The sequence below is a fragment of the Ptychodera flava genome, chromosome 15, assembly GCF_041260155.1.
Source record: "Ptychodera flava strain L36383 chromosome 15, AS_Pfla_20210202, whole genome shotgun sequence".
Classification (NCBI taxonomy): domain Eukaryota; kingdom Metazoa; phylum Hemichordata; class Enteropneusta; family Ptychoderidae; genus Ptychodera; species Ptychodera flava.
The window spans coordinates 7,062,839-7,080,544 of NC_091942.1; the positions used below are offsets into that span (position 1 = coordinate 7,062,839).

Sequence of the window (17,706 nt, forward strand, 5' to 3'; positions counted from 1 at the left end):
TAAAATGCCGTAATCTGTTAAAATTGCAAATGATAAATATAACGAAGTAATCAATATCACTAAAAGTGATTGTTGTTGTGTATTTAAAATTTATATTTAAATGATATGGAGAACATCTCCAGACAGCTGATACAATATTTGACATTGTTGTGAAGACACTTACTGGTTCTTCATCAAAAATATCAGCAGTAGTTTGTTCACCATGTCCTAGAAATGACACAAAAAACACAAAAAAGTGAGATTCATAACTTTAACTTTGCTTTTTAATACTTGTCAAATCATATCATTATCATTTAGGTAGACTCATTCAGGGTCGACACACTCAAAGTCATTTAAAATCCAAGGACTTTTCCAGTAATTTTCAAGGATCTTTGAAGGTCCTAGATTCCATTTTCTAGAGATCATTCTTACAATATGTCATTTTATCATATCATTTGTACAATATCACAACTGGTCACATTGTCATTTATGAAATTGTAGGCTGATTATCAATTTTCCAGGACTTCCATGATTCAATGCCCAAGGACTTGTCCAGGATTTTCCAGAAGGCATAAATTCAGGACTTTTAAGGACTTTCTAGGAGAGTAAGGATCCTGTCATTACTATTCCCAACTAATCACATGTCAAGAACAATGAATGACAATGCTTGCTTTTAAAATAACCGTAAAATGTCATCTCATTGCTGTCAACTTTATCACTTACGCAAAATAATATACCTCTCTTTGATATTGACGTATAGCATGTGTACATTAAATTGAGCTTACGGGATCAGCTATGACATCCATTCCTTGCAGTAAGACAGACCCCATCAAAACTTCCCGTACTAATGCGCTAATACTCCTGAAATAAAATAGACCAGAAATAGGAAAACATTAATGTAAGCTGGCAAACTTGGTTTTCTGGATGTGATCGCGGATGAATGTCACGTCAATAGAGTGTTTCTCTACTAGGATATACCAACAAGAGTTAAGATATGAGGATTCACATAGCATTTTGCATGTAACTGGTGACCTAGGGAGTCATTAGGGTTCAAATACATAGCTAGAGGCTCCAGGAGACCTCTTTAAATTCCTATCCAGAGGTTTGTGTCCACCAATTTTAATATGTATTGATTTACATAATAGCCCAAGCTTTTAAAAACAAATGAAAGCTATAAATGCTCTGCGTGGTTTTGTTTTGTTTCATTAGCCTGCTGGAAAGCACTTGAAAAAGAAATATAACAAGAGAGTAGTTGCTCAGTCAAAACAAAATTTACCAAAATATATGCTACACAGATATGTACTGTAATGACTTTCACTACTAAGCCATATGTGCTGATATTAATACAGTGTTCACATAGTATACAACTCAAATGAAAATTTGTTAATGTACTTGTATTGAACAAATAGATATACCCATAATAGTTGGCAAGTCCTTTGTAGTCACAGACAGCTGTGATTACAAATAACTTGACACAAAGGTGATCTAACTCTCACCCCACAGGGGTTTCAATAACTTTTGAAGTAGGGGCCAGAATGGAAAAGTAGGCGGCTTGCAGCTGCCATGACCACAAAGCGGTCGTCGTCGGGGGAGGGTCCGGGAGGGGTGTTACCCTTCCCGGCCGAAGGCCGGAAACCCTGAAAAATGAGCTAAAATTCACTTTTTACAGCCCACAGTCACCTGATTTCTAGTATTTTCAGGAACATTGTCAGCAGTGTTCCAGGGCAATAAGTGTTCATATCATAAAAGCCATTTTCCTGGGAGATTAGGCCTAAATATGATAATTATAATTATAGCTAAAAAGATAAAATGTGGTAATGTGACAATATTTTGAACAATTAAACTGAAGTCTTTAGAGCCTCTATGCTTTTAGGAGGTAAACTATAATAATTCACTATTATTAATGATATAAATTTGATATGTAGATGGTATTATACAGTGTTACATCTAGAAGGGGATAGGGGATTCCCCTCTATTGAAATGTTGGCACCCCAATTAATTTGTCAAGGGGGACCACTCCCCCACCCCTAACGAAATGGTGCCAGTCACACCTTAGAGGTACAAGTAGAACACATTAACTAGTGAAATACCCCCGAAATTTTCTGGTAAAGGGGAAAATCCCCTTGTTGATGCCATCCTCGATGAAACACTCATATTTTAAGCACAGTAAATGAAAACTTTCATTAATGTGTAATGTTATGCTTAAAATTAAGAGCCCTCAGGTTTGGTATAAAAATCTGTAGATGAAGAACTTTTATACCACTCGGGAGGCAAAAAGGATAATTTATATAACAATAATGATAAAAAGGCAATCGTAACCATATTTCGCAAACGAAACAAAGACCCTCAAGGTTATTCGACTATATGGGTATGCAAAGTAAGAACCTTGATATGAAAATTTGTACGTTCAGAAGCTCACATTTGGATTTAACCTGACGATCGGTTTTGAAGTGAATTTAGATGTCTGATCGCATTTTAACCTCTCTGGGCGGATTCTTATTTGCGTGGATAGACCGAAAAGCAGTACATATCATACGTCCAGCTGGTTATATACCTTCAATTTACGCCTACTGCAGTGCAACGCACGTCGGCTTACTAAAATTCGAACTGTAATCGGGAAGTTTTTTCGTGTGAAAAAATCAGGTCAATGCCTTCGAAAACAGTTTAAATCCACGTAATTATCCTTCTCTTGTTTCTCGGCGCACTTCAAAACCGAAGATCGTACAGCGAAGCTTGACCTTGCGATCGCTTCCGTCTTCATTTGTTCATCGACCATTTTGAGTTGAGCTAACGACGGCTGACAGGTGTAGTATGCACATTTTCATTGGCGTATATAAAGGTCACCACATAGGAATCAGCAATTCAGATAGCCAATAGAATCATCCGTTGCAATTCCGATTTTTATTGAGGCAGTATACGCAAGACCGTGCTGCATCGTAGTACAAGGCGATCGTAGTAGTCGCTCGTCTTCTAAATTTTGTTTCACATAAAAGCCGTTGAAAAGTTTGATTACACAGCTTGTGAAACTTGTCCGTATCATTTCAGACGGTAAAAAATATTTTAGCTATAAAAGAGTTCAAATTTTCTGAAAAAGTAGCCGGCGAAATCGTGAGAGTAACCGGTCAATTTCGCCGGCTGCCGGCTCTTAATGAAACCCCTGCCCCAGACTTTGATACAACTCCAACCATTCTGATGATTCTCAATGCCATCATTAAGCCATTGACGGGAAATGGAGATGATGGCCTGCAAAATAAGCCTTACTTACTTGCATTCCAGTGCTTGCCTTGGAAAGATATGGGGCATCAGTGCCTGAGTTAGCTTTCTGAGATACTGTAATTCTGATTTTCTGCTGGACATGGCACAGTGTAAATGCTGTCCAAGGTGATCCAATGTTGCCTGCTGTATGTCTTCACCAAATTGAGCTACAGAGAACATGAAATATACAAAATTTGTATCAACCATTAGTATATTGAGGCTAAAATCAACACGTTATGCTGTATACTTCGGTTGATATTCTAAAACGACACCATTGATTGTTTGGTACCTACCAACACCATCTCAAAACAAACAGGTTACTTTGTACTATAGTATGTGATCATGACAACTGTAACTGTGCTTTATTTAGGGGGAAGGCTTCTTGAGTGTATTTTTCGATTTTTCAAATTATTTTTCAATTTCTGCTAAACTATGCATTATTTTTGTATTTGACTACTAGTATTTGTTAATTACCTTCTCTCCTGGCTTTGACAAAACACTCAAAATGCGACAGTCCTGCCTTGAAAATTTTATCAGTGAGAAGGGTTGGAATATCAACCTGAAATGTAAAAACATCAAGCTAGTCAATGTCTTGTGAAAAAAAAAAATTTCTGCGAGCAGTGAAAGTACATTTAAGCATTTGAACATTCAGCAATGTGTAATGCACTTTACAGGTGCTTTTTGGGGTTATATTATCATTTTAAGTGCTATTGGGTGGAATTCAGGTTGTCGCAGTATTACATATGCTTGAAATATTTACTCCTACACATCATCCATTAATATAAATCATTGAAACTGTAATATTTTTCTGTGGGAAAAGTGCCTTGGTAACTTATGTGATGTCAAATGCTACCTTCTAACCTTCAACAGAAGCTGAACTGTAAAGAGACAGATACATTACCTTCTTTGCCCTTCTCAAAATTACTGCCAATGCAAATCTCAGGCTGTGCCTCAGTGTGCTCACAAACTGTTCATCAGCACTCAGATCACTAGAATGAGAAACAAGGAAAATAGACGGTCAAGTGACTGGGAAGTTGTGACAGGGAAGTTCTCCCCCAGTATCTACCTAAAAAATGACCAAATCCATTCAAATCTGTCAGAAATGTATATACCGGTATGAAATCGACAGTTGCCTGTGGCAATGAGTCTGTATAAAAAATCTTATGTTACTTAACCTGTTCATGCGATTGGTTGTAAACGTCCACAATTACCTTTGATGACGATGGGTTTGGGCCAACTCATGATGGTAGCCATTTAATTTATGGACCCCAATGAAAAACATTGGTCTATGGTTAATTAAACAAACTTTGTTCAAAACCACTGTACTCAAAAGTAAACAAAATCACAAAAAAACATATTTCTTGATTTTGCCATTTTTGTCGTCAGGCAAGATTGATATAGATACTGAAATTTTGCAAAACAAATACATGTGTGGTGGGAAAGAAATGAAAATTTTTTTACTCGTCCACAATTTTTCTTCTTATGCCATGGAGTTACTGATCAAAAATGTCACTCAAGACTGAGTGTAATTAAAACAGTGGGTGAAGTACTACGAATTACGTCAAAATTAAGTTGTGGTGTCATTTTCTTGAAACTTTGCACAAATATCCTTGGAAGTTATGCAAGTGCAAAAATGAAATAAAAAATGGGGGTCACCACGCTCGTTTCCATGGAAACGGACGTTAAAATGGCGTCGTTAGAAATAAATAAAAATGATATAATTCACTTAAACTAAAGAAAGCAATTATAAAACGCTTAGCAAATGAGTTAATTTAATAAATACCAAGAATTAAGATCCATATCTATCGAATGTATAGTTTTCATGATGTTTGTGAAGAAATTTTAACATAAGTATCGATTACAAAATGACGATATCGAAATTATATCACTACCTAATTTCGAACTTTCTTCCTGTCGCTTTGAATGGTGTCATTTTGACCAAACTTGGCGAATAAACTCCTGACATAATACCATTTAGTTTACACTTTTAATAAAAGGGCGTCACCACGCTACTTTTTACAATATCTCCAGGTGAATGGGTAATATGCGCCATGTAAATGGGAGAGAAATGTTAATATTTCGATCATATTGAATAAAAATACCGTCAATGACGCTGTACTTCTCTAATGTGGGCCAGGTCAGGTAATTGGTTGTTGGCATGGAGTTGTTGGTAAATAGTTGATGATGTAGGGGCATGAGGTGAGATATGGACCAAAGAACCCAAAACATGATTAAATACATCAATCAAAAAAATTCTAAGCTACAGTATAAACTGCCTAAAGATAGTTCAGTGTGGAAAAAAGGTTAATAATTCAGAAATAAGAATTAACAGTCCAAAATAGTAATGACGCACTTCCTACTGACCTGAGTGCATGTGAAATACACAACCTGGCATCTGTAAATTAAATGTATACCAAGTGATCATTTTAAGTCACTTTTATCTGTTTTTAAGGATATTCCAAAGAGTCCTGTGGAAATGATGAAAACGCTTATCTGGTCTTGTGTTTGTAAAACCTCATGGCTGATAATTGTCATAGTATTCAAAAGAAATTGAAAGTGAAGAAATTACTGTTTTTAATAGGCATATTTTCCTTGAAATACATGACCGTGTAAAGAATATATGCTAAAAGTGTTTAAGAGTAAATTTCTTTTCAAAAAATAATTTAATCTGTGACCAAAGGATTATTCTTTGAGTTTAGAGATTCAAACATTGCAATTTGTTCAATCATCTTGTGCAGTGCAAAATTTATAAAATGACTGAAAAAAAAAAAAATTGGCAGAATTACAGTCTTTGTGATGTAAAATCATGGGTTGACATCACGATAATTGTTAATCTGTTCGAAGTACTTTCTATAATTTAAAAAAATAAAGTTCATACAGAAACGGTAACATATATTGTCAGCAATGTAGTGTTAATTTTGACTTTACATCAAAATATGCCTTTGCTGAATACCAAATATGTAGGCGAAATATTAAAATCAGCCGTGTTCAGCAAAATCCACACAACAGAATTGATCCTTTTCTAATTTGATTTGATTTGCTTATGTTATCCTTGTATGACAGTCAGTACAATATGGAACTTGAACACAACACAGTGAATAAGTATGCTGTAAATGAAATGGTGTGGCTGCATCCACATGCAGCATAAGAGTGCCTTTGTCTCTCACCCCTCATTTCCACCTGTCCCATCCCTGAAAAAATAGTTTGGTCTTATATTTATAATGTTAATAATTTCTGTATTTGTTAAAATGTGCGCATCTCAAAAACTTTTGATCATAACATTTTCATTGTTTTTTATAGCTGACCAGTCAGTTAACCTGTTTATTTTGAATATTTGCGCATTTTTTCTCAGTATTTGACATTTTCAGAATAGCTTCTTATTCATTATGTCATTTTCTAAAAGTTAAAGTGCTCCTTTGTGTGGTCAAGCTTTCCACAAGCATCAAATGTTGTACTTCATATAGGAAGGTCTGCCTCTAGAGGGCGGGCATCATGAATAGTGTTTGTTAGTTATTTCCTCCACATAAACTTCTGATTGTACTGTAAACATTGAACATGGCCGACGTCCGATTTTCCTGTCTAAAACTTTCACTCATTTTCGTTCATATGACTCTGAAACTCAGGAAACGATTGGGAAGAAAGAGTTATCTTGAAATATTGAGGTACTCGCCGATATTTTGCAAAATTAAATGAGAAAAAATGCAAGGAAAATGCCGACAGGCTTACACAATGACCGTTTTCAGACTCAGAGGCATATGATCATCTGCAGATTATGCAACAGGCCCATATCACGTGAGGCCATGAGGGGATATCCACGCAACTCAGTACCAAACACTAGCGCACACAGGGTGAGCAAACACAAAGTGAGTACCCCTAACGTCAGCTCAGTAGTCTGTAATAGATCGTAGTCAACTAAGAACCTTGGAGAAAGGCTTACATGTAACACTGTGGCTATGCCGCTAAGTCCCTTTTAATTTTTGTCACAGCTCAAAATCGTTCTCCTACACCTCAACCTGAACCATGAACACCCCCACCAGTTTATGATATGACCCATCACAATGGCATATAACGTCAACGGATCTTGACAGACGGAAGTATTGACAGACGGAAGTAGTTGACACCAGCATACTGGTTTTCAACTCTAATACCTTCTCTGTCTATAAATAGACACGAGAAGGTAACAATAAAACCAGCTTCCTAGGGGTCAAAATATGACAAGATTATAGGTCACATGTATTTCTAAGACACTGGGTCAAAAAATTAGGTAAAAGCGCAATTTCAACAATGACAGATGATGTTAAATACATGCGCTACAAAATAACCCATTTGCAGCAGGCTGGAGTTAAATCTGCGCAGAAACGTTCTAAATCGTGTGTGCGTCCGAATTCGTCGCCCTTTACCTTAAAACAGTGTGTGATATGGTTGGTATTGTAATAAAACTGCCACATTCCCTCTAGAAGGACTTTAGAGAGAATGTTCTACAGTAAAGCTGGATATTTGGAAGTGATGGTGAAGACAAATTGCCTATGCAATAGACAGAATAATGACAAGGATAGTTTACCTGTACCATATATAGACAAAATTACGGAGTACCAGTTCTAAAATCTGTAAAACAGAATGAATATTAAACATTCTTATGAAATGATGATTTGTTACATGTTTGAGTTCACAACAAAATGAGAAATGGCACTATAGCAAAGTCTCTCCTACTGCAGGGGAAAACTGCATTTTATTTGTTATGAGTTGTTATTGTGACATAGGATGCCTGTATAAATACTTCACCTATTTGATGGCCCTAAGCAGTCTAACAACAGAAACTCAGATCACATCTCAGTTGGTTGGAATTTTGACTGAATTAATTTATACTGACAGTGCTGTGGGTTTTTGCAAAAACATGTTATTATGATCACCAGATGAAGTGAATTGTACATATCATCTGCAGATGATATGTACCTGGGTATTATTACATCTGACACATTTGTCTTAAACATGCAAAATACTGAAACTAAATCCTTCATACAAGGACAGTGAATTACAACAGACGGGGAGGACACTTACAAATGTCACCACTGAGGCATTCTGAAGCTGTTCATTGAATCTGCATCATTATTAGATGATGATAAGGATGCAGTCAATTCTAAAATTTATCATTATTGCGTGGTATAGGAAAACATAAGCATGGACTTACGCCCTCTATGGCTGAGTCTACTCTCTTGTGTATGTACAGATTAGCCCATGGTTGCATGGTTGTAATTGTCAATTCAGGTCTGTGAATAAAGGTCAAAAGCCTGTTGAATCACTTTTGATGATCAGTAAGTGAAGACAAATTGAACTTATATATCATATAATTATCTGTATCTTACTTTCATCTAATCATGGAAAGTAAAAATTGATAACATAGCAGAACATTACTGGTTTGGAGTTGAAAATGAATCATCGAGTTATCATACCACTTCGTTTGAAACAAAAATATATATGATGACGAGTTCAAAATGTCTGAAGACAATGTTTTCAAATGTTTCTTTACCTGTGTCTGTTGCATTTCTCATCACCACATATTGAACACACTCTGATGATCTGTACTGGGGTCTCTCTTTCATCAGTTGGTTTCTGAAAAATGTAACAGTCATACAACAAGGTCTGTACAATTGATGTGATGAACCATTCAGTCCAGCTTTTCATCAATGCTCTCCTCTTTCTTCTTGTAATCACATATACTTGGATGAATTTTCAAATTTGTCCCTTGGAATATACAATAATGCTTTAAACTTTATCCCTCTGTTTCAATCTGTCTCGTCTGTGAACGTCTGCCAACTGTATGCTATCTATGAATTCTGGCTGTCAGTATCTGTGAATATTTACTGGTAATTCAGTATCTATCTGTCCTGTCAGTGAATACAATACCTCCCTTACCGTCAACCTGGCCTGCCTGTGAACTATGACCTGCCTGTTTGACGTGCACATCAATGTCTATCATTCTGATACCTGACTCAGTGTATATTTTGGTCTCTCTGAATATTTCAGTATTCTGTCAAACGGTGTACTGCTCTCTGAGAAAGTCATCTTTTTATGATGCTGTATGCCCCAAGTACATTTGTCATTCTACCATTTTCATTGCACATACTTGGTGTTTTGGGGGTCTAAATATGGTGAAACATCTACAAACAAATTCATCTAGATCTAGTTGGGTTATTTTATAGACGTTTTACTACCATTTTATGGAATGAACAGAATCAGATGTATTTTATATAAAGAATACCAATGAAGATAAATGTATTGAAGAGTGCACATCTTTCAGATTCAAATCTATGATGAGACAGAAAATCCGCTACTTACGACATACTTTCTGGTGAACATTGGCAAGAGATTTGGTAACATTGTACTGTTACCAAGGATAAAATATGTTGATATAACTCCAGCCACAAAGGACCATCCTATCAAGAATATGTGCATGTACCTGTAAAGCAAGAGATATTGCACAGAATGAGGGCCTGTTACTTACAACTGTCATGATGACAGAGTTATAGTTCTTTGAGGGTGAAATGATAATGGTCATTGTTAATGTAAGATTGTGAAACTGCTTAACATTCAGTTCTTTTTATCAGTACTTCTGCTTTCTTGTGCTGTATGAACAATGCAAACCTGAAACTGAGAGAATCAACATCAACTCAACAGGTACACCATGAGTCATCCATTGAATTGGTGGAGTACATATTTTCTGAAATGGTGATTGCCATTTCTTACGTGAGAAATGGCAGTATAGTATAGTATAGTATAGTATAGTATAGTATAGCTAGTATAGTATAGTATAGTATAGTATAGTATAGTATAGTATAGTGTAGTATAGTATAGTATAGTATAGTATAGTGTTGTATTTAAGTATAGACTTGTATAGTATAGCTTGGGGATATGTTGGGCTACTTATCCCAGCATGAACCCACACTACAGTGATAGGTTCAAGATCACAGTTTGCTCAGTTTGTTCTGTACAAATCCATGCCCTGACACACACGACTTTCCTGATGATTTTGTATGGTGGGAAAAGGTGGCCCACTTTTCCCCGCCACATACAATTGTCGAAGAAAGTTGTGGGCTTCGGAACTACAGCTACCTTTCCCTATAACACAAAATCGTCAGAAAAGGTGTGAGTGACAGTCAACAGAACAGTTGATATTGCCATTGGCAATATTACAGCAGAAGACTGAAAAATATCTGGAGACTTCTAATGCTTAAAACTTCAAGAGAGCGACATCAATAAAAATTCGCATAAAAAGTGCCAAAAGTATCCGACATACTCTAGATGACGCGTTTTTTATTTATTTTACCCTGTTCAGACGTCTCATGCACTGCAGCATGTAGCCCAGCCTACGCCTCCTTATGAAGTTTTGTTAAAGCTATGATATACCGTACAAATACAATACATTGACTTTCAGTACCACCAGTCACCAGCAATAATACCGGTGGGCATGAAGTATCTCTCCCAAAAATACGCACAACATCTTGCTGAAGACTGAAATGAAATTAACATGGATCTTACCCTACGAAAAATACGCTTAGAATTAACAGAGTTCCGACAGAATATGAAAATCTGCGATGTTGTTTGCAGAGGCTAATCACCTCTGTCGCGAACTCCGCCATGTTGGAAAATGTTGTTGATATTTGACATCACCGGCGAGGGCGCTGTTAGGGATGCACAGCATCTATATCTCGCCCATCTCGCCTGGCAACAAGCCTACGATTGCAATTGAAATGCGTCCCTTTAAAGGGCCTGTAATGCTTACTTTTGATGATTTTTCACCATTTTTATTTTAAATGTCAACCCCAAAAATCTTGTTCGTCTCCCCAAAGCATGTTGAGATACTCAGTGTGAAGAACTTTGAAAGATAGTAGGTGTACAACTGAAAGCTTGATAATTTTTCTTAACAAACGTCATTCACCAATTGTCAGTAAAATCTTTTAGACCATTGAATGAATACAAAAGCGTACAGCAACCGTAACAAAAACAAAGGTATCACACGAAGCGTGTGTGGACGAGTAATGATAATTTAACATAAAATTTCTCTTGCGAACAACATGTTAGGGTAAGCCTATGGCCTATATTTTATATTTTTCACATCGAACCATAGACCCTCGTAAAAAGACGGTTAAGCTTATTACCAAACTTTAAGAAATTGAAAGTGATCCAAATATGACCTGAATATATTTTTTCTCAAATTCCAAGAATTAGGTACTAATTTCCTCCGAGGCTGACGTATACTCTTGAATTTTCCACGAGTTGAGATATCACTCAAAAAAGATAATTGTACGGCTTATTTTGAGTCCTCGATCAATGTATAATTTTATTTGATATTATCCGATAAGATAGCATGTCGGAATAGACACTCCTAACTTTCTAATATTAGACTCTAACTTAGTAATTAAACGATATTATCAGATTTCATCCAATATCATCCGATAAAACAGCTTTTATGAAATCTTCTATAATAAGCCCTACTGGACTTTAGCTAAGAAGTTAGAGTCTAACACAGGCTCTAGTCAATGCAGGCGAACCGCTAGCCGCCACGGATACATAAAAAATCAAAAGGTGTGTAACAGCGGCAGCCATGCACGGAGCCCGAGTAAATTTCAACAGACGGTTTCGCCCTCTTTTATCTCAAATACAACTTGCTTATTGGGTCGATCGATGCTCCAGTTCATCAACTTCATGAAAAATCACACCAATATCCAAAATCTCTCTGTTAAGTCCATGAAAAAGCTGTGTTTTCGGAGCAGTGTCAGCTAGGAAACGCTGTTATCATACATGACCCACATTGACTGGGGTCAATGGTCATGACCCACAAGGGGAAGCTTGTGATTGGATGACGGTTTTACGAACGTAATTTCAAAATATCGGTTAACTTTCACTTGTCCGCACCACAAGCTTCGCTATGGCAGCGTATTCATACTGGTAAGTAAGATTTACAGTTTTCCTCATTAATGTTTTCACTTCTTATCTTACTTTGAATGAAATTTTCTTTAACATTCCTGACTTGTTGCCATACCTAACAGGGGGTTTGCACCTAGTGCAAGTCGGAGTGGAAGCATATATTGTACAGGCTACTGCTATAGTATTTTGTTTTCGTTTTGATCATGTGTAGTACAATGTGAAACAAGCGAAATTCGTGCAAGCTCTAAGAAACATTATTTTCTCTACGCGAGGACTACTTTAGTTCGTCGTACCCTCGAATTAAACTTGCCGATTCTCTTATTAGATAAAATTATTTACATGGTTTACAGAAATCTTTGTGACGGCGTCAGATATAATGTGGAATACTACATTTCGTTCGTATCAGGAACTCATAGCAAGAACTTCTTGTACTGTTGCAAATACGAAGTATTCTTAGGTCAAACAAAAAATATTGTGCTGTTCCGATAACCCGACCTACTCTATTTTTTATCTGCCGACCCTAATTTTTTTGGAGCTACGTAAACAAGGAACTAAAAGAAAAATCCGTAAAATCACACGTTCGATACTTGGCATTTGATTTTTGCTTGATGAAAGAGGGTGTCTTATGTTTTTCCTTTATATACCTATATGGTACATTGTGATCTGGAAATGTTATGGCCAGTGTTTGAGCGCCCTGAACCCCTGAACAATGCATATTTAAAAATAAAAATATTTTGTAAAAAGAAAAAAAAATCCTGCCGACGTACCTACCTTATTTTTGAAAACCATGTTATCTGAACAGAACAGCACAATTTATTTTCTTTTTTTTGGCCTCAAAGATAATTGCCAATTTACAGTGATACTCTACGAGGTTGCTTGTCAAAATTCGCGGAAATCATTAGAAAATCTATAAAAAAATACTATTAGTAATTATGACCACGTGTAAAAGTGTCATTCGACGTTACAACTACTGCTCCACACGCACGCAACGTCTGGTTATCACATGACAACAGCGTGCGGAATTCACGCTAACCCGATGGTCGGAGACCAGCAGTTTCCATGCCGGACGTACCAGTAACTCTTGAAATATGTCCTGCTGTTCCTAAAGACGGGCCAGTAGCTTTTCCTATTGTACAGAAGTTTACCAGAATGTTTTGCTAAGCTAAATACCTGACAAAATTATTCAAAGATACGGTACTGCATCAAAGCGAAAGACGTTACATGTGTTAGGGTGGAGATCTCGTCGTGATCATAAAAGAATAATTAGCGTATCGATCGAGTTGCATGTGTCGAGGTAAACTGGATTTCGATGACACTTCAACATTATATGATATCGGATATTTGCAGCTACTGGGCATCACAATATCGAAATTAGAATTGTTTGGTCAGATCATAGACCCTTGACTAAAACTAACGTCAGATTTATAAGATGGTGAAACCTCCATATATATTGGATATTTACCCACCTTTTAGACAAGTCTAGTATCGTATAATTAAAGTCGGACTATCGAAGTCGGGCCTGGCTAGACCGCTGGGCCAAATCTGTAAGGTTTTGATCTCCCAGATATACATCGATTATTTACCCCGATTTGACAAGTATAGTATCGAAGTTGATGCCGCAATGATGAAGTCGGGCTTGGCAAGATCTGTGAGGTGGCAATGCAAATCTCCAACATATATATCGGACGTTTGTCCCGAAATCGCCGATAAACATCGGTGATTTTAAATAGACCACACGTGCCCGAGACACGAGATGAGTCATTCTGGTGACGATATTGGGGTCCCAATCGCCGATAAATATCGAGTAAACATCTTTGATTTCACAGTCATTCCAGAATTGCCTAGCTATAAAGAGTCCTAAAATCGCCGATATGTATCAGCCTGGGGTAAATATAGGCAATTTCTCAAACCCGTCGTGCAGCGACAAGAGGCAAGTCATTCTTGTATTGTCTAGTATCGATTTTAGACCAGATATATAGATCGTTACGATGACGGATACATGTCGGACGTCAAACGCCGATAGTAAAAAGTAAATGTCCGATATTTAAACATTGTGCATGGTACCGTCTTCATTGACCTTGATGGCCATTTGCCTCAAGTTGGTCACTGTAAAGATTACGCTTACATTTAAATTTGTGATTTGTCTTTTAACGTGGGTTTGGACATTTCAGTATTATTTCTCTTTATCAGTTGACCTAATTTTTTGTATTCCCTTCATTGACTTTAATGATGAGTCCCTCAAAAGGGAGAAGTCAGAATCGTGAGTCAAGTGTTGTATTGACTCCATTTGTGTGTGATCCGGCGTTTGTGCTGCCAAAACTTACCCATCCCTGATCGGAGTTCTGGATGCTTAGCATTTCTGTGTTGGGACGTGTTTCAAGCCCACGCTTGTGCTCTTTTTCTCAATGTTAGAAATATTTGTTGTGAAAGGCTATTTTAGGAAATGAAAACGTTTATGTGTAGTGCTTAACCTTTTACTGATTTCATGTTTTTCAACACTGAGATCAGTTGCCCCAACTTTCGGTTTTGATAGTCATCTTCATTTGAAGAATTAAAAAAGAATAAAAGAATTAAAAGGCATAAAAAACAGTTTGATGTTAGGATTTTGAAGTGGTGTCTTTATTTATTTTTCAATCCCATCATATTCTTGGCCCCTAGACTGAGCGCAGGTATAATGTATCTCCACTATATTTGGATTTGACCTGATGATCGGACCAGTTGATTTCCTTCAGGGCCAGTGATTTTTTAAAGTTACTGGCCCGCTGGGCCAGTAGAGATTTTGCATGAGTTTCGCACACTGCATGACAAAGACGTTACGGATACTGATCGAACGTAATTACGTGTAACTAAATCTCTCGAGTGTAGCACCCCCTGAAACGGATGACGTATCCCTTAAAAGTAACAACCAATCAGAACATTTCGTGATAGGTCAATGTGGGTCATGTATGATAACAGCGTTTCCTGGCTGACACTGCTCCGAAAACACAGCTTTTTCATGGACTTAACAGAGAGATTTTGGATATTGGTGTGATTTTTCATGAAGTTGATGAACTGGAGCATCGATCGACCCCAATAAGCAAGTTGTATTTGAGATAAAAGAGGGCGAAACCGTCTGTTGAAATTTACTCGGGCTCCGTGCATGGCTGCCGCTGTTAACACACCTTTTGATTTTTATTGTATCCGTGGCGGCTAGCGGTTCGCCTGCATTGACTCAAAAGCCTGTGGAGTCTAATACATTTATTTCATTTATTTAGAAATGAGTAGTGATACATGCCTGATATGCTGTTTTATTGTCTCTAGCTTAGAGGCCAATATTAGAAGGGTCGGGATGGCATATGCCAGACACGCTGTTTTATAGGATAAATTTCGGATAAAATTGATAATATCGTCTAAGTTCTGAGTCTAATATTAGGAGGATCGGTAGTAGCCGATGCCCGACATGCTGTTTTATATACGGATAGTTTTCAATCGGATTCGAACCCACAACATACGGCATCAGTCGCCTAGCTGAGAGGCCACAGACAGAACCACTCGGCTAAATCTCCACTCCCAAAAAAGAGTGGTTCAATAGCCGCTAAGTTGTTACATTTTTCTGACTGAGACCGCTCAACACGTGTGGAGTTCGTGAAGCACTCACGCACGCATGCTCACTATCATACATCGCACATACACACTTTATCGAAGCGAAGAAACGAATTTCATCGCTTTATCTGGGCGAAACGATAACCTCGGGGACAAATCTGTCCACCAGCAGTGTTACCAACCCAGGTAGAAAATACGGATAGTTTTCAATCGGATTCGAACCCACAACATACGGCATCAGTCGCCTAGCTGAGAGGCCACAGACAGAACCACTCGGCTAAATCTCCACTCCCAAAAAGAGTGGTTCAATAGCCGGCTAAGTTGTTACATTTTTCTGACTGAGAAAATAATTTTTAATTATAAAAATTATGATATACTGTGACTTCTAACTTAGAGTCTGATTAGAAGTTGGTTGGAGGTACATGCCAAACATGATGTTTTATCCAGATCGATAATATTATCCATGTTAGAGCACTCTGGTCTCATGTTCTTTTCACTCTGACTTCGACATTATCGGATAATAGAGAAAAGGCCAATGTCGCGTCTTAAAGAGAAAGAAAGCGAAGTCTGTTTAAAATCTTCCAGTCTGCTTGCCTTTTGCGATTTTGCTAACGACTTCGAACCACTCCGTCGACACGTTTTGACCACAACCCCTGAGACCTAATGGTTGATGCACAGTCGTTTGGAGAGCTATTCAGCACTGGGACTATTCGCCCCATAGACGAGTGTGCAGAAGCGAGAAATAGGGGTATTTCTCGCTTCTGCACACTCGTCTATGGGCGAATAGTCCCAGCGCTGAATAGCTCTCCAAACGACTGTGGTTGATGCCTCAGTTTCGGACCGATGTCATGTTACGCTTTAAAAAACCTAGTATTACATCTCACAGTTGGATATTGTCGATTTGTATGACATATTGTTTCATCTAGATTATTCCAAGTCATATTCTCTGCCACGTCGACTATCCTGCCCTGATTCAAACAAACACATGGAAGCGATCTGGACGCTATTGGAGATATTGTTAGACTCGGGATTAATTTGTCTTCCATGTACAACGATATACAGCAGCCGGCAACGAAGCTATTGGAGACTGGGATTTCGAGTCACAAGAGGCCAACTTTCTTTATCCTGTCAATGAAAGGATGAATGTTAACTTCCTTTTGTCAGTTTGCCAGGCACAGTCGCTTGTTGTTCGACCTTGTTGTCAAGGCCCCTACGACAGAAAAAACACAAGTTTGGACGACAAGGGTTTATTTAGTCCATCATCCATTAATTATTATGAGACATTTTTCAGAGCACCCTCCAAGCGCGAAACTTTAATATATCAGACATATATCAAAGACCATCGAGGGTCTATGCATATATCTACCAGAGATATCAAACAAAATATCAAACATTATATTTTTAAGCATGCCCTTCAGCCGCATGACTTGCATATATATATATATATATAGATAGATATATCGGCCTTCGTGTGCAGTTCAGGTATAGTTTCAATATGACTGAATTGGATATGTCAGAAATATCTTGATGTCTCTTAAATTGAAAGTCTGTTTTGCGAACTGCACTAATTATTATGAAACCTGCAGTTCATATGAAAGGCATGACAAGTTTTTGATATTTTTCTGTTTTCTCTATGAGAATTCATATGAGAAAGCAACATGCACTAATATTTCATAATCATATTTTTCTTGCGACAGTTCTGGACATCTGGTTATGCATAGAAAGAGTGGAATACAAAATACTTTATTCAAACTTTGGAATTGACACTTTTAAGTTCTCATCTTACAACTGACACTACAACAATTTCATTGAAACATGCACAGAATGACTGAATGTTTACTATATATATATATATATATATATATATATATATATATATATATATATATATATATATATAATACATTTTGTGTATATATATACATTATATGTACATATATACATTGTATACATTTTGTGTGTATA

General features: G+C 37.2%; 1 protein-coding gene across 2 annotated transcripts in view; it reads right to left on the reverse strand.

Annotated features, from left to right (window-relative positions):
- The window catches only part of LOC139151045 (sorting nexin-14-like), a 37,532-nt gene extending 26,642 nt beyond the window's left edge, over window positions 1-10,890 (reverse strand). Inside the window, exons 1-10 of one of the 2 annotated variants that reach the window (XM_070723570.1) lie at window positions 10,771-10,890; window positions 9,571-9,691; window positions 8,762-8,844; window positions 8,423-8,501; window positions 7,796-7,839; window positions 4,136-4,223; window positions 3,709-3,793; window positions 3,245-3,401; window positions 765-840; window positions 164-207 (exon numbers count right to left, since the gene is read on the reverse strand). The gene's annotated coding sequence lies outside the window, so the exon portion shown is untranslated. The remainder of the gene's footprint in view (window positions 1-163; window positions 208-764; window positions 841-3,244; window positions 3,402-3,708; window positions 3,794-4,135; window positions 4,224-7,795; window positions 7,840-8,422; window positions 8,502-8,761; window positions 8,845-9,570; window positions 9,692-10,770) is intronic. The other variant, XM_070723569.1, reaches the window with a different exon arrangement.
- Window positions 10,891-17,706: the final 6,816 nt, after the last annotated feature.